This window comes from Marmota flaviventris, chromosome 11 (assembly GCF_047511675.1).
Source record: "Marmota flaviventris isolate mMarFla1 chromosome 11, mMarFla1.hap1, whole genome shotgun sequence".
Taxonomy (NCBI): domain Eukaryota; kingdom Metazoa; phylum Chordata; class Mammalia; order Rodentia; family Sciuridae; genus Marmota; species Marmota flaviventris.
Genome location: NC_092508.1, coordinates 109,303,402 through 109,319,935, shown reverse-complemented (window position 1 = coordinate 109,319,935; position 16,534 = coordinate 109,303,402). Strand labels below are relative to the sequence as shown.

At 37.9% G+C, this 16,534-nt stretch overlaps 1 long non-coding RNA gene across 7 annotated transcripts in view; it reads right to left on the bottom strand.

Moving 5' to 3' along the window:
* Positions 1–719: 719 nt before the first annotated feature.
* Positions 720–16,534, bottom strand: part of LOC114106862 (uncharacterized) — a 55,800-nt gene continuing 39,985 nt past the window's right edge. For 6 of the 7 annotated variants that reach the window (XR_011709143.1, XR_011709145.1, XR_011709146.1 and 3 more), the window contains 2 exons: positions 1,101–1,257; positions 720–818 (listed from right to left, as the gene is read on the bottom strand). This is a non-coding gene — a long non-coding RNA (uncharacterized lncRNA). Of the gene's footprint in view, positions 819–1,100; positions 1,258–10,925; positions 10,947–16,534 lie in introns of all 7 variants that reach the window. The other variant, XR_011709144.1, reaches the window with a different exon arrangement.

Below are 16,534 nucleotides of genomic sequence, written 5' to 3'. Positions count from 1 at the left end.
AAAGTAGGTCCGCTGTAAAATCCAGTTTGGCTAGTGTGGTAGTTGGTTTCGTATCATTGTGACCAACATATCCAACAAGAACAACCTAGAGGAGGAGATGTTTATTTGGGGCTCAAAGTTTCGTATGTTTAGTCCAAGGTTGGCTGAGTCTATTGCCCTGGGCCAAAGGTGAGGCAGAACATCGTGGTAGAAGGGTATCATGGAGGAATGTTGTTTTGCTTATGTTAGCTGATAAGCAGAGAGAAAGAAGAGGAAGGGGACATGGGGGAAATGAACCTTTCCAAAGCATGATCCCAGTGACCCAATTCCTCCATCCATACCCCACCTGCCTATGTTTCCACCCAGTCAATTAGAACTAGGATTAATCCATTAGGTTACAGTGCTCATAATCCAATTATTTCATCTCTGGAAATTTCTGCATCAACATAGAAGCTTTTGGGCAAAAGGAACCTTCTAAACCATAACAGCTAGGTCTCTCATATTCTTCTTTAGTGATGCCATGCACACTACCTTGGACTCTCCAAGAAGGCTGCCATCAAATGCAGTCCCTCCACCTTGGACCAGAACTGGTAAGCAAAATAATCTCTTCTCTTTATAATTTTTATCCAATCTTGAGTATAATGTTTATTAGCAACAACAACAACAAAAACAGATTAAGACAACATACCATAAAATTAGTCACTTCACATTAAAAAGAAGAAATGGATCAAACAATAATCTTCATTCCATAAAAAGTTAACATTTAATCTGGAAACAAATTTTTCAGCATGCCATGTTTATCTGACTTTCTCCAGCTTCCTGTCTTGCTGTTATTCTGCCTTTGGAGAGGAAGAAGAAGAAAAAAAGCATATTATTTCTATATTTGGAGAATTGTTCAGTACAAGTTCTTTCTCCATCTGTTTGTACTCATGTTATTAACAAATGTTCACTCCTTTCTGTTGTTTTAAGATGGGCTCTCCAACATTCTAAACAGTCTTCATTCTTACAGTTTTTTTCAATAGGTCATATTTGTATAGTGCACAAAATATGAAAACCACAATACTGTATGCCAGGGTAACTGAGTCTCCTTCACCTCATCCCATCTCCCAATAACTCAATACCTTCTCTGAAGCCAGCAATTTTCTCAGCAATTCTTATCATTGAATAGGTCTACTCGGGCTGGGGATGTGGCTCAAGCGGTAGTTCGCTCCCTGGCATGCGTGCGGCCCGGGTTCGATCCTCAGCACCACATACAAAGATGTTGTGTCCGCCGAAAAACTGAAAAAAATAAATATTAAACTCTCTCTCTCTCTCTCTCTCTCTCTCTCTCTCTCTCTCTCTCTCTAAAAAAAAAGAATAGGGCTACTCTATGTATTTACAAATATATACACATATCAATATGCATGTATGTGTTTTGTGTGTGTGTGTGTGTGTGTGTGTGTGTGTGTGTTGGTCAGCTTTTCATAGCTGTGACCAAATACCTGAGGAAAAAACAACTCAAAAGAGGAAAGATTTATTTTGGCACATCATTTCAGAACTTTTAGTCCAAGGTTAGCTGGCTCCAATGCTTTTAGGCCTGTAGTGAGGCAGAAACATCAGGATGAAAGGGCATGGTAGAGGAAAGCTGTTCACCTCATAACAGCCAGGAAACAGACATAGACAAAAAAAAGAAAGGGGCAGGGACATGATATAATCCCCAAGAGCAAGCACCATAAAACTCATTCCCTTCAACTAGGTTCTACATCCTACAGTTTTCCACCATCTTCCAATAGTCCATTCGGCTATGAATCCAACAATGGATTAATTCATTGATGATCTTAGAATGCTCATAATCCAATCACTTCCCCAAAACCCTATCTCTGAACATTGCTGCATTGGGGACCAAGCCTTCAACATATGAGTCCTTGAGGGACATTCCAGCTATAAACCATAAGAGTATATAAACATACATAGAAACATGCAAACATATGTGACTATGTACATATAAAATAAATAGGTGTATAAAATAAATGCATGTACAAGCATAAATATGTTTTCCCCACATGAGGACATATTCTACCTAATATTCTACACTTTACTTTTTTCCTCTTAATTTTCCTTTACTTGGAACTGTTTACAGAAAAGAATATTTAGCTTATTGTGTTCATTTTATTCTCCTGTGTGAGTGCATCATATTTTACTTCAAACTGTTCAATAGTAATGGTCATGAATAGTATTTCAAAATTCTGTCCTTATAGTCAGTGAATACTTGCAGCAAATACACACATTCTTAGATCATTTAACACATATGTAAACATCTCTGTAGGCAAAAACTCAATGCAAAAAAGAAAAAAGAAACAAAGAAAATTTAAATAAAAAGAATATGCAAAATACATTTTAGAAATATAGGTTATCAAGAATACCTATCATCTTTTAAAGATTACTTGCCATTTATTGAACCCTTACTACATGCTAGATATTGAATTAAACATATTGCTCAGTAATAATAGCTAACATTTATTGGATACCAAATTTGTACTGGGCAAAGAACTAAGTACCTTATATTCACTGTCTAATTTAATCTTCATAACAATCCTTCAAAATTATCCATATTAAGGAGGAATAAATTGTGATACAGTTGGTTCTTCATATCTATAGGTTCTGCATGCATGGATTCAACCCACAGTGGATGAGACACGTTTGAAAAAACGGAGTCAGTATGAACATACACAGACATTTTCTGGTCGTTGTACCCTAAACAATTCAGTGTAACAACAATTTACACAGCATTTACCTTGTAATAGGCCATCATAAGCAATCTTCCATGGGAGGGTATGCATAAGTTATATGTAAATATTGTGCCATTTTATATAAGAGACTTGAGCATCTTCTGGGGGTCCTGGAACCAATCCCTAGCAGATACGACTGCATAGAGAGGCAAAAAGGTTAACACACATCACAGAATTGGTCCTTTTTATCTTTCCTTCCTTTCCCTGCTTTTCTTTTCAATTTACAAAATTTGGACATTCTCATTATGACAAATGAAAATAATTCAGAGAAGAATAAAGTAAAAGTGGAGTGCCCCAGCCTCCTCCAGTGCCCCACTTCAGAGATAACTTCTATTAACAACTGGGTATGCTTATTTCCAGACCATTTGCTCTTGGAACCAAGATTTGAACTCAATCCCTTCTGAATACAAAACGTTTTTTGAGTAATGAATTAACCTTAATTGAGTGATGAACACTCAATATCACCCTCCATGTGCAAACAGCAAAGTTATATAATTACACAGATTCTATAAAGAGAGGTCTTAAAACGTTTATCAACCAGAGTATTAACTAAGAAGTTGAAAGAATTAAAATTTATGAAGTACAGTCCTCTGTTACAAAGGGCCTTTTTCATCATAGCATAAAGAACACAAAATGTTAATTAATTTAAAAATAAAGACAGATGCTAACAACTGACACCTGCAAGTACCTTTATAGCCAATTGCTGACTATAAAAACTGAAATAGTAAGAATGTAACTAAGGACAAGTCACTGAATCCAAGAGCAGTTCTGTTGAGCAAGAGCAGGAGCTAATCTAGTTGAAGTTTTGCTATAGATGGATATTGAAGCCAAGAGTTCCTGATAAAATTCTTATGGCTTTTCATAACCTAGTAGTATTCGATTACCTGTATGGTATTGACCATATGGTAAGCCGAGGAGGTCATACTCATGACCATGTTGAATATGTCCCATCCTACCCAAAATCTAGAATAACTGTGACATCTCAATGATAATGACACTGGGACATGAAAACTCTTTCCTCAGGCCACAGTTGCATTTGGGGGAATGACTCTATTCTTTTTTTTTAGTTGTTGATAGACCTTTATTTATTTCATGTGGTGCTGAGAATCGAATCCAGTGCCTCACACATGCCAGGCGAGTGTGCTACTGCTGAGACACAGCTCTGACTCTATTCTTCATGAGCTGGAAAATGAGGCAGAGAGGAAGACCCAACAATTAAAATTCCTCTGCTTTTTTTCTACTTCTATGTGGCAAACAGATTCCAATGGGACCCAGATGTTAGGCCTGTTCACTAATATTGTATTATTCAGTTTTCTATAACTAATCCTCTTTTTTTGTATTGCTTTTGTCTCCTCGTGGCATCAAGGTAATTGAAACTTTGTAAAATAAGCTGCCTGGCTTTGCTCCTCTCTCACTTTATCTTTGTTCTTTAAGTCTCTGAAAACTTTGAATTATTATTTCTTTAATGATTTGTTACTAAACACTGTAAAAATTGTCTATACTTTCTATCTTTTTAAGTAGAAAGAAGATTTGGGAGATTCTTCACCCACCTTCATTTCTTTATTGAGTATTGTTGTTTTGATTTTTTATTTCTTGACAATCTGATAATTTTTGTTTTTTTCCTAGAAAATAGTATAGTTCCTTTAAATTTCCAAATATATTGGCAAAAAAAATTTTATACTATTCATTTATAATATTAAAAATATTTTTCTCTAGCTATGCCAACTTCTTCATGCATCTGTTTCATATTTTTGTTCTCTGTGAATTTCTCTCTCCATTGACTTACCCCTTCCCCATGCCTTTGAGATGCTGGGCATGGGATGCAGGGCCTCCTGCATGCTAGGCAAGAGCTCTACCACTGATCTACATCCACAGTCTTCGCATATTTTAAGGTTTTATTAGGTTTTCAAAATACCAGCTTCTTTTAGTGTCAATTTTTGTTCTTGTGTATTTCTATTGTTATTTTAACTTTTCCTTCTTTTTTTGAATTCATTCTTTCTTTAGCTTCTTGAATTAAACATTGATGGTCTAATTGGCTTATCTTTAATATTTCATTTTTATGTAAATGAATTTAAAGCTGTATCTTTCTACATGCCACTTTAGTGGAGGGCTGACAATAGAAACAGATTTCTTGGGTGTAAATCTGTCACTTATTCCATGACACTGGGAGAATTACTTTATTGCTCGGTGCTTCAGATTCCCCTTATTATTGTTCAGTAAGTTTCTTTTTATTCTTATTAATGTTTTAAATGCCTGATCCATCATTATCTGATAGAAATGTGTTAATTCTCCCAATTCATGGACTACCGTTTATACTGTTTTGTTTTTTGAGAGCACACAAATACAGGATGATATATTCTCCTGATGTGTAGTAAGGACTGAGCATTCCTTATCATAGTGTTTGATCCCTGTTTCTTCTTCTTTTTTTTTTAAGAGACACGGTCTTGCTATGTTTCCAGGCTGGTCCCAAACTTCTATGCTTATGTGATCCTCATACTTCAGCTTCCTCAGTACATGGAATTATAGGTATATGTCAGTTCACCCGGACCTTTTTATTCTTATTTTTTTTGCCTTAAATTATATTTTTCCAATCATTAATATTCTCATCATTAATATTCTCATGCTAGATTTCTTTTGTCTAGACTCTTCAAAATCACAATGGGAGTAAGATTTTTGTTTATATTTTCCATATCTTTATTTTCAAAGGCACCCAGCTATTGAATGGCAAAGCCAATTTTATCCATAGACCCCCACCCCCAGCCCATCATTCTCTTTTCCTATCACAATATGTCCCATGGTTCAACTTTTTGCATGATTCAATTTAAGTCATTCTTCACTGTCACTTCATTGTGAGGCCTTTCCCAACAACCAGCCTACAGTGGTTGGTTCCTTTTCTGAATGAATGCTAATGTCCAAAGTGCTTGTTTGGTCCTTAATGTATGCTCCCCTGGTTTGGGCTTGTATATATTCTGCAAGTTCCTTGAATGCTACAATATGGGTTATATCTCTTCTGGCTACTCCAGAATGACTCACTAAAAAAGCATTCTGGTTGGAAAGGGAAAGATAGGGACCTTGTCTTGAAACTGAATTTCCATAAAATTATGCTATTTTATTTGCAACGAGTGGGGATGGCTGTTAACAACATTTGCGAAGAAGTTAGCTGAAGTCCCTGTATGACACTTTTTCAGTTTTCACTGACCTGAACTGACTTGTCCATGATGTGGTGGTTTCCAACAAATAGCTGCTCTTCAAAATCACAAATGGAATAAGATTTTTGAAATGTGCCTATTTTCAGATCCCCATTGAGAGCCACTGAGTCAGAAACTCTTAAATAGAGTCTGTGACTATAGTATCTAAAAACCTCTGCCGAGAAGTCCAAGTTTGAGACATCTGAGCACCTCGTCAGCAGGTGATAAATGCTTGAAAATACAGGGTGGATACTAAGTCTACAAACATGGGCATGCTTTAATTAATATTATACTTTAAGGAAATGATATCACTGATTCTCAGCTTCCATTAGTATAAATAGTTTAGTGTAAATATGTTCTATTCAAATCACTGTATAAGCCTTTATATTCTGTTATTCACCATGAATTTGTTGAGATGATAACAACAAACATAATGGCCAACACCCACTGAACACCTAATACATGTCAAGTATTTATGCACATTGTCTCATTTGTTACTTACTAAAATTCTCTATGTGGACTTTAATCAGGGTCAATTTATCCATTAGCTTCACTGGGAACAATGCATAGGGTTTAGGATTTAAAGGGCTCACAAAATGTTTCATGAAGGCAAAGGTGCCTTGGGTTGCCAAAAAGTCATAATGTGGTTTTCACCATAATCATTCCCATTTAACATAAATGAGATGAATTTTTAGCAAAGTTAAAACATAAAACTTGCCCAAAGGCCATGCATTTAGGTTATGGCAGAAGTGATTTTGGGCAGAGATGTTGTGGACACCACCACAACCAAACTATATACTATACAGCATAATAGAGCAGCACAATATAGCAGAGAGCTCATAGTTAAGAAAGGAAGTATGTTATAATTAGTCAATTAGAAAATACTTCAAGAAAAAAATATAACTAAATGCCTACATTTAAGGATAAATCTTGCTTGTAAGGGACTTGAGGGTTTTATAATTTGGAGAACCTTCTTTAAGAAAAAAGAATGCAAATTAGAGAAATGCAAACAAAACTACTCTAAGATTTCATCTCACTCCAGTCAGAATGGCAATTATCAAGAATACAAGCAACGATAAGTGTTGGTGAGGACATGGGGGAAAAGGTACACACATAACTTGCTGGTGGGATTGAAAATTGGTACAACAACTCTGAAAATCAGTGTGGAGATTACTCAGAAACCTTGGAATGGAACTACCATTTAACCCAGATATTCCACTCCTTGGTTTATACCCGAAGGACTTAAAATCAGCATACTACAGTGAAGCAGCCATTTCAATGTTTATAGCAGTTCAATTCACAATAGCTAAACTATGGAACCAACCTAGATGCCCTTCAACAGATGAATGGATAAAGAAAATTAGGTGCATATACACAATGGAATATTACTCAGCCTTAAAGAAGAATGAAATTGTGGCATTTGCAGGTAAATGGATGCAGTTCGAGAATATCATGCTAAGTGAAATAAGCCAATCCTAAAAAACTAAAGGCTGAATGTTTTCTCTGATAAGCAGATACTGATCCATAATGGGGAGGTGCCGCAGTCTGGCTGGGCACAAATCACGAGCCACTGAAGCAGGAACAAACTTTATTTCTGAACTCCACCAGCACACTCCACCCACGCTCCCCGGAAACTCTCCGAACACCACGGGGCTCCTCCAGGAACCACCAACCGGAAATCCCTCCTCCGGCACTTCCCCAACCAATGGGAACTCGGGAATCCTCGTGAGAACTCCAAAGTAGCCTGTGCCTGAGGCGGACAGCAGGGGTCTAATATACAATTGAATACACAGCTTAACATAACCATTATCATCTCAATGGCTTGCTGGTGTCACCTCTCAACCACTCCTTCTGGCAAAAATGCCATGTGTCATTCCTCATTGGACTCGGCTATGGCTCTCAGCAGGGAAGGGCTAGAAAAGAACAGAGGAACTTTGGATTGGGCAGAAGGGAGTGAGGGGAGGGGGAATGTGGGGGTAAGAAGGGTAGTGGAATGAGATGGACATTATTACCCTATATACAGGTATGTTTGCATGACTGGTGTGACTCTGCATCATGTACAGCCAGAGGAAGGAGAAGTTGTGCCCTATTTCTGTACAATGTGTCAAAATGCATTCTGCTGTCCTATAAAACTAATTAGAACAAAATTTTTAAAAAGAGGAAAAAAGGGAAAAAACATGCAAGATTGTAAAAAAAAAAATTATATCTTCAGTTTGCAAGGGGGTTGCAGAAGAATCCACAAGTGTGAGCCTCATTAGGTGGTAAATGCATCTCTCCTCAGTATCCTTGAGCCTAAAGAAAGCCAGGGAGGGAGTCAGTGTAAAGTGGGCTATCAGCCAGGATTTAAGGAGGAAAAGGGATTTTGAAGTATAGCTCTGATGTGAGTATCCCGGTGGTAGGGGTGGCCAGTGTGAGTATAATCTTTTCAGGGGCAAGCAGGAAACTCCACCTGCCTGAACCCCACAGTAGTGTTTGTCAGAGGCTGGGTTGGGGACACAGGGAAAGAAGAAAGTGGTGCCCTGCTGGGTCTTAAGTCATTACATAATGAAAGGCCACCAGGTTGAGAAATCCGGTGGCCTCCAGCAGGACTCTGAGGAGGGGCAGGAAGAAGCAAAGGGATCTAATTAAAGGACTAATCTGGGTGCATTTTAATGAGCGCCTGATAAATTATGGTTGGATGGGTGGAAGGAAGAGGTTTCTGTTTGTTTGTGTGTCTTTTGTTTTTTAAAGAGACCAAGGGCATTTAAAAAGGCTAGAGAAGAGGGGAACTAGAGTAAGCCAGTCTTGTGAGCCCAAATAATTGACAGAACAGTGTGGAATTGCCAGAAATTGAGAGGTTGGTTAGGCTTGGTTCTAGAGTAACAAAATGTAACAAAATATTCATGACAGGGAGGCATCCTGAACAAACTTGGCTGCTGGCATTAACCTTGGATGTGTTTTCCTGCATACCAGTGCCCCATCTGAGCCACACATTCTTTCTCAGTTATGTTAACAGCATTAAGAACATCGCAGTCAGGTCTCCCTGTTCTTGCTGACTAGAAACATTTTGCTGTTAATATGGAATGTGTGAAACACCATCATGGGATTAGTTATAATTTAACTCTTCGGTGTTGCTGCTCTCCCACTGCTGCTTCAGATGGGTGGCCAAGAGAACCAGTCACATGGGAAATTGAAGGAAGAGAATGGATTGGGGAAGGTAAAAGGGAGCTAAGAAGAGAGAGAGAGAGAGAGAGAGAGAGAGAGAGAGAGAGAGAGAGAGAGAGAGAGAGAGAGAGAGGGAGGGAGGAAGGGATACAGAATTAGAAAGAGGAAGGAGTCTCAGAATCATTGAAGAGAATATGTACTGCATTGCTAGGATGTGTCGGGATCTGTTCTAGGCATTGCTAAGAAAGAGATGGAGTCATTGTTGAAAGTTGTCTAAGTTTCTGAGGTGGATGTTTGGGAAAGTGATGGCCCAGTATTAGGGACAACAGATCTTAAAGACCGGGGAAAGGGATGATGCATTCACCTTTAGCCACGTCACAGTTGACAGTCTGAAAATGTAAAGCAGAGATGTCCAGTACACAATTGTAAACATGGGAAGGGAGAGGTCAAGAGAGAAGTCAGAGCAGGAGAGAGAGGTTTTTAAAGTGAATCTACCAGCATTTAGAAAAGAAAATCTTCCCTTGACTCTGCCACCTCCTGAAAATCATGACCTCCCCCGTGGTCTTTTCTCACTTCCATCCTCTTGCATCCCTTGGCAGCATGTGTTAAAATGACTCAATCCCTCTTTACTGAAAGATGTATCTAAATCATTGTTAGATATATGTTTTTATTGTTACTAATGAAGATGTGGTTAAAGGAGGGAAGGCTTGGCTCTGGGGTGAGAAGTCAAGCTTTCCCATTATGTGAGTTGTTTTATGTGTTATCTTCCAGTAGATTTCTAGACTTCTTCATCCTACATATCTACTACTTTGTATCCCCTGATCTATTACCCCCCCCACACACACACTGGAGCTTATTGGAGTAGGAAAACAGATCATGTTTTCAGGCAGAGAGAAAGGAGATATTTCAGAGGCAGAGTTGGAAGAGTTGACTTGGAATAGCTGACTATATGTACTATCTTGTTTATTTTGACTTTGTGGCATTACAGTGTGTCATTGTCTGGGTTGGCTTTGGATATTGAAGCTGGCCATCCCTAAAAGGCTGCAGGTGAGCAGTCTGGAAAATATGACGGCAATTACAGAGCAACTGTAACTTATGGAACAACAGCAATGTCCCTGGGCTGTAATTTATCATATGATTAGTAAACAGATCACCACAGTAACTGGTTATTTAGAAGCCTGTATTAAATTTTTGATACAACAGGGGAAGTGATTAATTTGACAAAGATTCGTGAGCACATATGTTTCCAGCTTTGAGCTACTACTATCTGGAAAGAAACACTGAAATTTTGAATTACATAGTGTTCACTGCCTTGGCAGATTTTGGTGTGAGACTATGCATGACTACACCTCTCCCACAAGTTTGCACAGGCTTAGGAATTTTCTTATTAAGGTTGTTATTCATTCTGCAACTTAGCAAGGGCATGCAAATGCTTGGGAAGAATATTCTCAGGCATATTAATCTTGACTTATAATTGAATATTCCTTTTCCTGGGTTAGTGCCAAATTACTTTCCCTTTCCTTCTCTGTGTTCCTTAGGAGGAAGGTATTATTTTAAGCCTATTGCAATTAGAGCTGTCTGTCATTGACAAGTTTTAGATCTATCACAAATAAATTATGAGTTAGATTCAATTATGAAGTCATTAACACACTTCACATAAGTAGAGAATGAAAAGCAAGTTCTGTGTAAAAATAGGAAATCTCACGTACACTTCTATCTCCTTGCCTTCGAGAAACTCCACTAAAACTACCAGCAAAGCGATATTTTTAAGGTTGAAATCCAAAATAAATCCAGAGCTATCTAGAAGAGAAGAGACAATTTTGGAAGCTGGAAGACCAATGAATACCTGGTGATAGAGTGAGTAGATCTGAAAAAAAAAAAAAAAAGAATCAGGTTAGGTAGTAGAGACAACTAAGAACTCATCTGACTTATAGGATATTCAAAGAATTGGAAACTAATTTCACCGTGTCCCTGTGAAAGTAAGGGTAAAAGGAAAATGAACTAAATCAGGGGTGTTGTGAGGATGTCTACTTTTAGAAGGAATTGAATCCCTAGATTCCTCCCCATATCCATGCAGCATCCCAGAAACTGTTCTTTCCTTAGTTGGCAGAAGAGTGATGGCTTATCTTCAGAATGGAAAAAAAAAAAAAAATAGATGCAATGGAAGAACACCAGTGCAACTAAAGGAGAAGAAATTTTACTACAAATATAGCATGAAGTGAATTCACACTTATTACCAAGATACCACATGCCACATCTATCTTTTCCTCCTATAGGCCTAGAACATGAAAAGACAGACCTTCACCCTCTAGGCAGGACACTGGAAGGTATCTTTGGGAAATGTAACTTGTACATGATAAAAAGACCTGACATTGGAAGGATAATGATTTTGGAGATTACTGCATTGAACAGCCCACTCTGATGCTCTCACAATGAAGTGCAGGGCAGACCAGCCTGACTAACATATCCTCAAGAGTTTTCAGTAAATCACTGTTAAATGTTATGAGATACAAAGCCTACAAGATATCAAAAAGGTTTTACCTGAAAGACAGAAAATGAAATAATAACATGTAATGTTAAGGATATAAAGATAAAATAAATGTCAAAAACTTCACAAAAAGAAGCCACTATAACTATGAAACAAGAACAGTATCGATCCATAAATAAACAAAAAGGAAACAGTACATTATGAAAACATTTTGGAAATTAAGTACTTAGTAAAATGAAAAATTTCAGCAGAAAGTTCTGAGGATATAAAGTTGAGGAATTTTTCCAACAAAAAGAAAAGGGGGGGCCGGGTTTGTGGCTCAGTGGTAGAGTGCTCACCTAGCACGTGTGGGGCACTGAGTTCGATCCTCAGCGCCACATAAAAATAAATAAAGGTATTGTGCCCATCTACAACTAAAAAAACAAAAACAAAAAAAAAAAAAAGAAAGAAAGAAAAAGGGATGGAATATGTATATAAGACAAGTAGGTAACTAGTCAAGAAATTTTTGCATTAAAAATACAGCCCAGAAAACAGAGAAAATCAAGAAGAGGAGATAATAAATGATCTGAATTTCCAGACTCAAAACTTTCCCAACTGAAAACAATCCCAGGTTAATGTACAACATTGTGAAATTTCACATGTTATGACAAAGAGAAGATTCTGTAAGATTGTAAAGAGGAAAAAAATAATATCTAGGTCATATACACAAAATTAGCAATTAGGGAGAATAAAAATGTTCTGAAAATTTAGAAAAAAGTTATGACCTAGAGTCATATAACAAGTGGCAATCAAAACTGGATTTAAACAAATTTAATTGATCAGTGGTAATATCCTTCATTGAACCTGTTTTTTTTTTTTTTTTTTTGCAAGCTGACTAATCAATAATAGGCCCTTGTTTCTGAAAGTCAACCGGCTCTCATCTGAGGATGTTAAAAAAATCAGAATGTAAAATAATGATTACTAGAGGCTAGGGAAGATGAGAAGAGTTAAATTATGAGTACCCAAACACAGGTAGATGGAAGTAATATGCTCTGGTGTTCTTTAAAGGTGGCTACCATATATTTTCTGAATACTAGACAAGAGTAGCTAAAGTCTCCAAACACAAAGTAATAATAAGGAGATGGAAATGTTAATTACCCTGATTTGATCAGTACACATCATATATACATGCATTGAAAATATCAAGCTGTACTCTATAAATATGTACAATTACTATGTGTCAATCAAAAAATTTAAATTTTTTAATTAAATTATTTATTTACTCTAATTTATTATACATGATGGCAGAATGCAATTCATTTCATATTATACATATAGAGAACAATTTTTCAAGTCACTGATTGTACACAAAGTATTTTCACACCATTCTTCATACATGTACTTAGGGTAATGATGTCTAACTCATTCCACCATCATTTCTAATCCCCTGCCCCCTCCTTTCCCCTCCCTTCCTTTGCCCTATCTAAAGATTCTCCATTCCTCCCATGCTCCCTACCCATCACCATTATGAGTCAGCATCCTCATATCAAAGAAAACATTCGGCCTTTGGTTTTTTGGGATTGGCTTGCTTCACTCAGTATTATATTCTCCAACTTCATCCATTTACCTGCAAATGCCATGATTTTATTCTCTTTTAATGCTGAGTCATGTTCCATTGTGTATCTATACCAAAGTTTCCCTACCCATTTATCTACTGAAGGGCATCTAGGTTGGTTCCATAATTTAGCTATTGTGAATTGTGCTGCTATAAACATTGATGTGGCTGTGTTCCTGTAGTATGCTGTCTTTAAGTCCTTTGGGTATAGACTGAGGAGTGGGATAGCTGGGTCAAATGGTGGTCCCATTCCAAGTTTCCCAAGGAATCTTCATAGTGCTTTCCAGATTGGGGGTGCACCAATTTGCAATCCCACCAGCAATGTATGAGTGTGCCTTTTCCCCAACATCCTCGCCAATGCTTATTGTTGTTTGTATTCTTGATAGCTGCCATTCTGATTGGAGTGAGATTGAAATCTTAGAGTGAGAAACTGATGTGACTCCATTTTTGAGAAACCAGCCTCTACCTCAGAGCAAAGCCTGTCCAAGGAAGGGGGCGTGACCCTTGTCCTTGGAAAAACCCACAGAGCATTTCTAAGCACATACCCACCCTGCTGAGTTGTTTGTCTGTAAATAACAGGAGAGACCTGTGGCACCAGGTGTCCCTGACTCATTAGGCTAGGTGAGGACCCATAGCAACCCCCCTAGCAACCACCAATCAGCATGAGACAGGGAAAATACCGGGGATGCCAGATGACCCCCCAGTAGTTTATGGTGGTTGATAACATGTGGGGAAACCATGTAGTTTAGCACATACACCCCTCGTGGCCTAAACCAATCAGTTCAAAGGAATCCCCCTCTTGTACTAACCAATCACCCTTACCCAACTTGTTCCCGCCAGTGAATGTACTAATCAATGTTAAGAGTTGTTTGATTTTCCCTCCGTATGGAATGATTTGCTGTGTGATGTTGTGACGCATAGAGTATCCCCCCAAAACCTATAAAATCTCACTGAACAAAGGACCAGGACTCACTCCCTGGGACCGCTGCATCAGGAACGATTGTGAGTCCAGGCTTGAGCTTGCAATAAAGACCCTTGTGTGATTGCATCGGATTCAGGTCTATTGGGGTCCCACGAATCTGGCATTACAAGAGTAGTTTTGATTTGCATTTCTCTGATTGCTAGAGATGCTGAACATTTTTTCAGATGTTTGTTGATTGATTGTATATCCTCTTCTGAGAAGTGTCTGTTCAGTTCTTTGGCCCTTTTATTGATTGGGTTATTTGGGTTTTTTGGTGTTAAGATTTTGAGTGCTTTATATATCCTAGAGATTAATGTACTTTCTGATGTAGTTGTGGTAAAGATTTGCTCCCATTCTGTTGGCAAAAATTTTTAAAAAATTTGAGATGGAAATATTAACTGTCCTGATTTTATCAGTATACACTGTATACATGTTTCAAATTGTCACACTGTACCCAATACATTGATACAATTAAAATAATATTTAATTTTTAAATCATCAGAAAATTAAGAAAGAAAGGAAGGAAAGGAAATCAACCAGCTAGAGATGGACTTACTCCACTAAACACACTTCTGACTGATCAACCAAGTAGCTACAACTCTTAAGGTGACGGCAACATACTGAAGCTATTGCAAGTTTACCAGTCCCTGAACTCCATGTTTCCTAGAATCCCTGGAGAGACTCAGCAATTTATTCTGCCCAGAAAGACTGTGCCTGGCCAGCATAGCTCTCCTACAGAAGGCCAAGCAGTAGATGAAGCTTTGTCTTTTTATGTCAGATATTCAGAGGTAGTTTCATCATGATTGCACTAGATTAATTTTTAACTTCATCATTGAAAGCTACAAAGCAAAGAAAAAAGGCTTTCAAATTCTGAAGGAATATAATTAACAAGCTAGAATTTAATACTTAACCACTGAGTCCTATGCTTATAGTCCTTTTCCAGAGTAATAAATCAAAGATCATTATCTAAAATGAGACAGTTAAGAAGTAACAGTTCCAGAATGCTGTCCTGGAAAATGGAGACAAATACCAAAACAACCAGGTAAAAGAAATGAAACTAGAGTCTCCAAAGGAAGAAGTGGTAGGTGTGGTGGTATGAGAGTTAGTTTGCTGCTTTTCACTGTAAGTCTTGGAGAACTATTTGCTTTTTAAAACTCTGTGCATATTAATTTAGTCAAAAATGAATGCAAAAGAAAAAATGAAAAGAAAATGATAAATGTCACTGATCCAGACCAAAGTGCAATAACCTGTCTAATATTAAGTGAAAAACAAGCAAGATGCAAAAAGTAAGCACAGCAAGTTATTATTTGTGTAAATGGAGGGGGGAGTGACAATCTTAAATATATGCTTGCATAATACCAGAAAACTCTACTGTGTCTAACTTCCAAAAAAATCCTGAATACAACCATATATCACTCTCCACCACTGGCATCATTAGGAATAACATCCTCTTTTGAGGACCCTCAAACAGTAGCCTGCCCACTATTTCCCTGTCTTCCCTGCTTTTACCCCTTTGTCTACATAGCAAGCCAGGTAATCTAGTTCTTTCAACACATTCAGTCAAACCAGAGTCCTTAGTAGGATATTCACACCCTCATGTGATCAGGTTCTGACCTCTGTCTCATCTAGTCACAGTGCGTTCTTACTTCAGGGACTTTGCAACTCATGACCCACTGCATGCAGTGCTTTCCCCAGACATCTGTCAGGATCGACCCTCCCTCAGCTCTCTGCTCTAGTGTCATCTTCTCCAAGAGACCTTGCCTAGGCCTCTCTTTGCATTTCCTTCCCCACACACTATCCACTTGTCATTCTCTGTTAACTCACCCAACTTATTTTTCTTCAAAACACTTATTAACATTTGCCATTTATGTACATATTAATATTTGCTTGTTTATTGGCTTTCTCACCCCACAGAATGTAAAGTCCCATGAGGGCAGTTAGATTTGTCTACTTCTGATTGCACTTATCCCCAACCCCCTAAAGCAAGGCCTGCCATGCATAGTGGCTACTAATAAAATTCTTTTGAATAAATTTGTACATAATGAAAAGTATATTGCTGGGCATGGTGGCACACGTCTGTAATCCCAGCAACTCTGAAGGCTAAGGCAGGAGGATTGTGAGTTCAAACCCAGCTTCTGCAACTTAGCGAATCCCTAAGCAACTCAGCGAGACCCTGTCTCTAATAAAAATTTTTTTTAAAAGGCTGGAGATGTAGCTCAATGGTTAAGTAGCCCTGGGTTCAATCCCTGGTACCCCTCCCCCTCTCCAAAAAATAAAAATAGACGTTCTTTTGAAACTTCTTCAAAGAAAGAAATGCTAAGTGAGAGAGTCAAGGGCTTGCTATTTTTCACAGAAAAGAAAAACCAAACTATTCATAGCAGCTGCTTTGGAGAGAGGAACTAGGAACTTGAG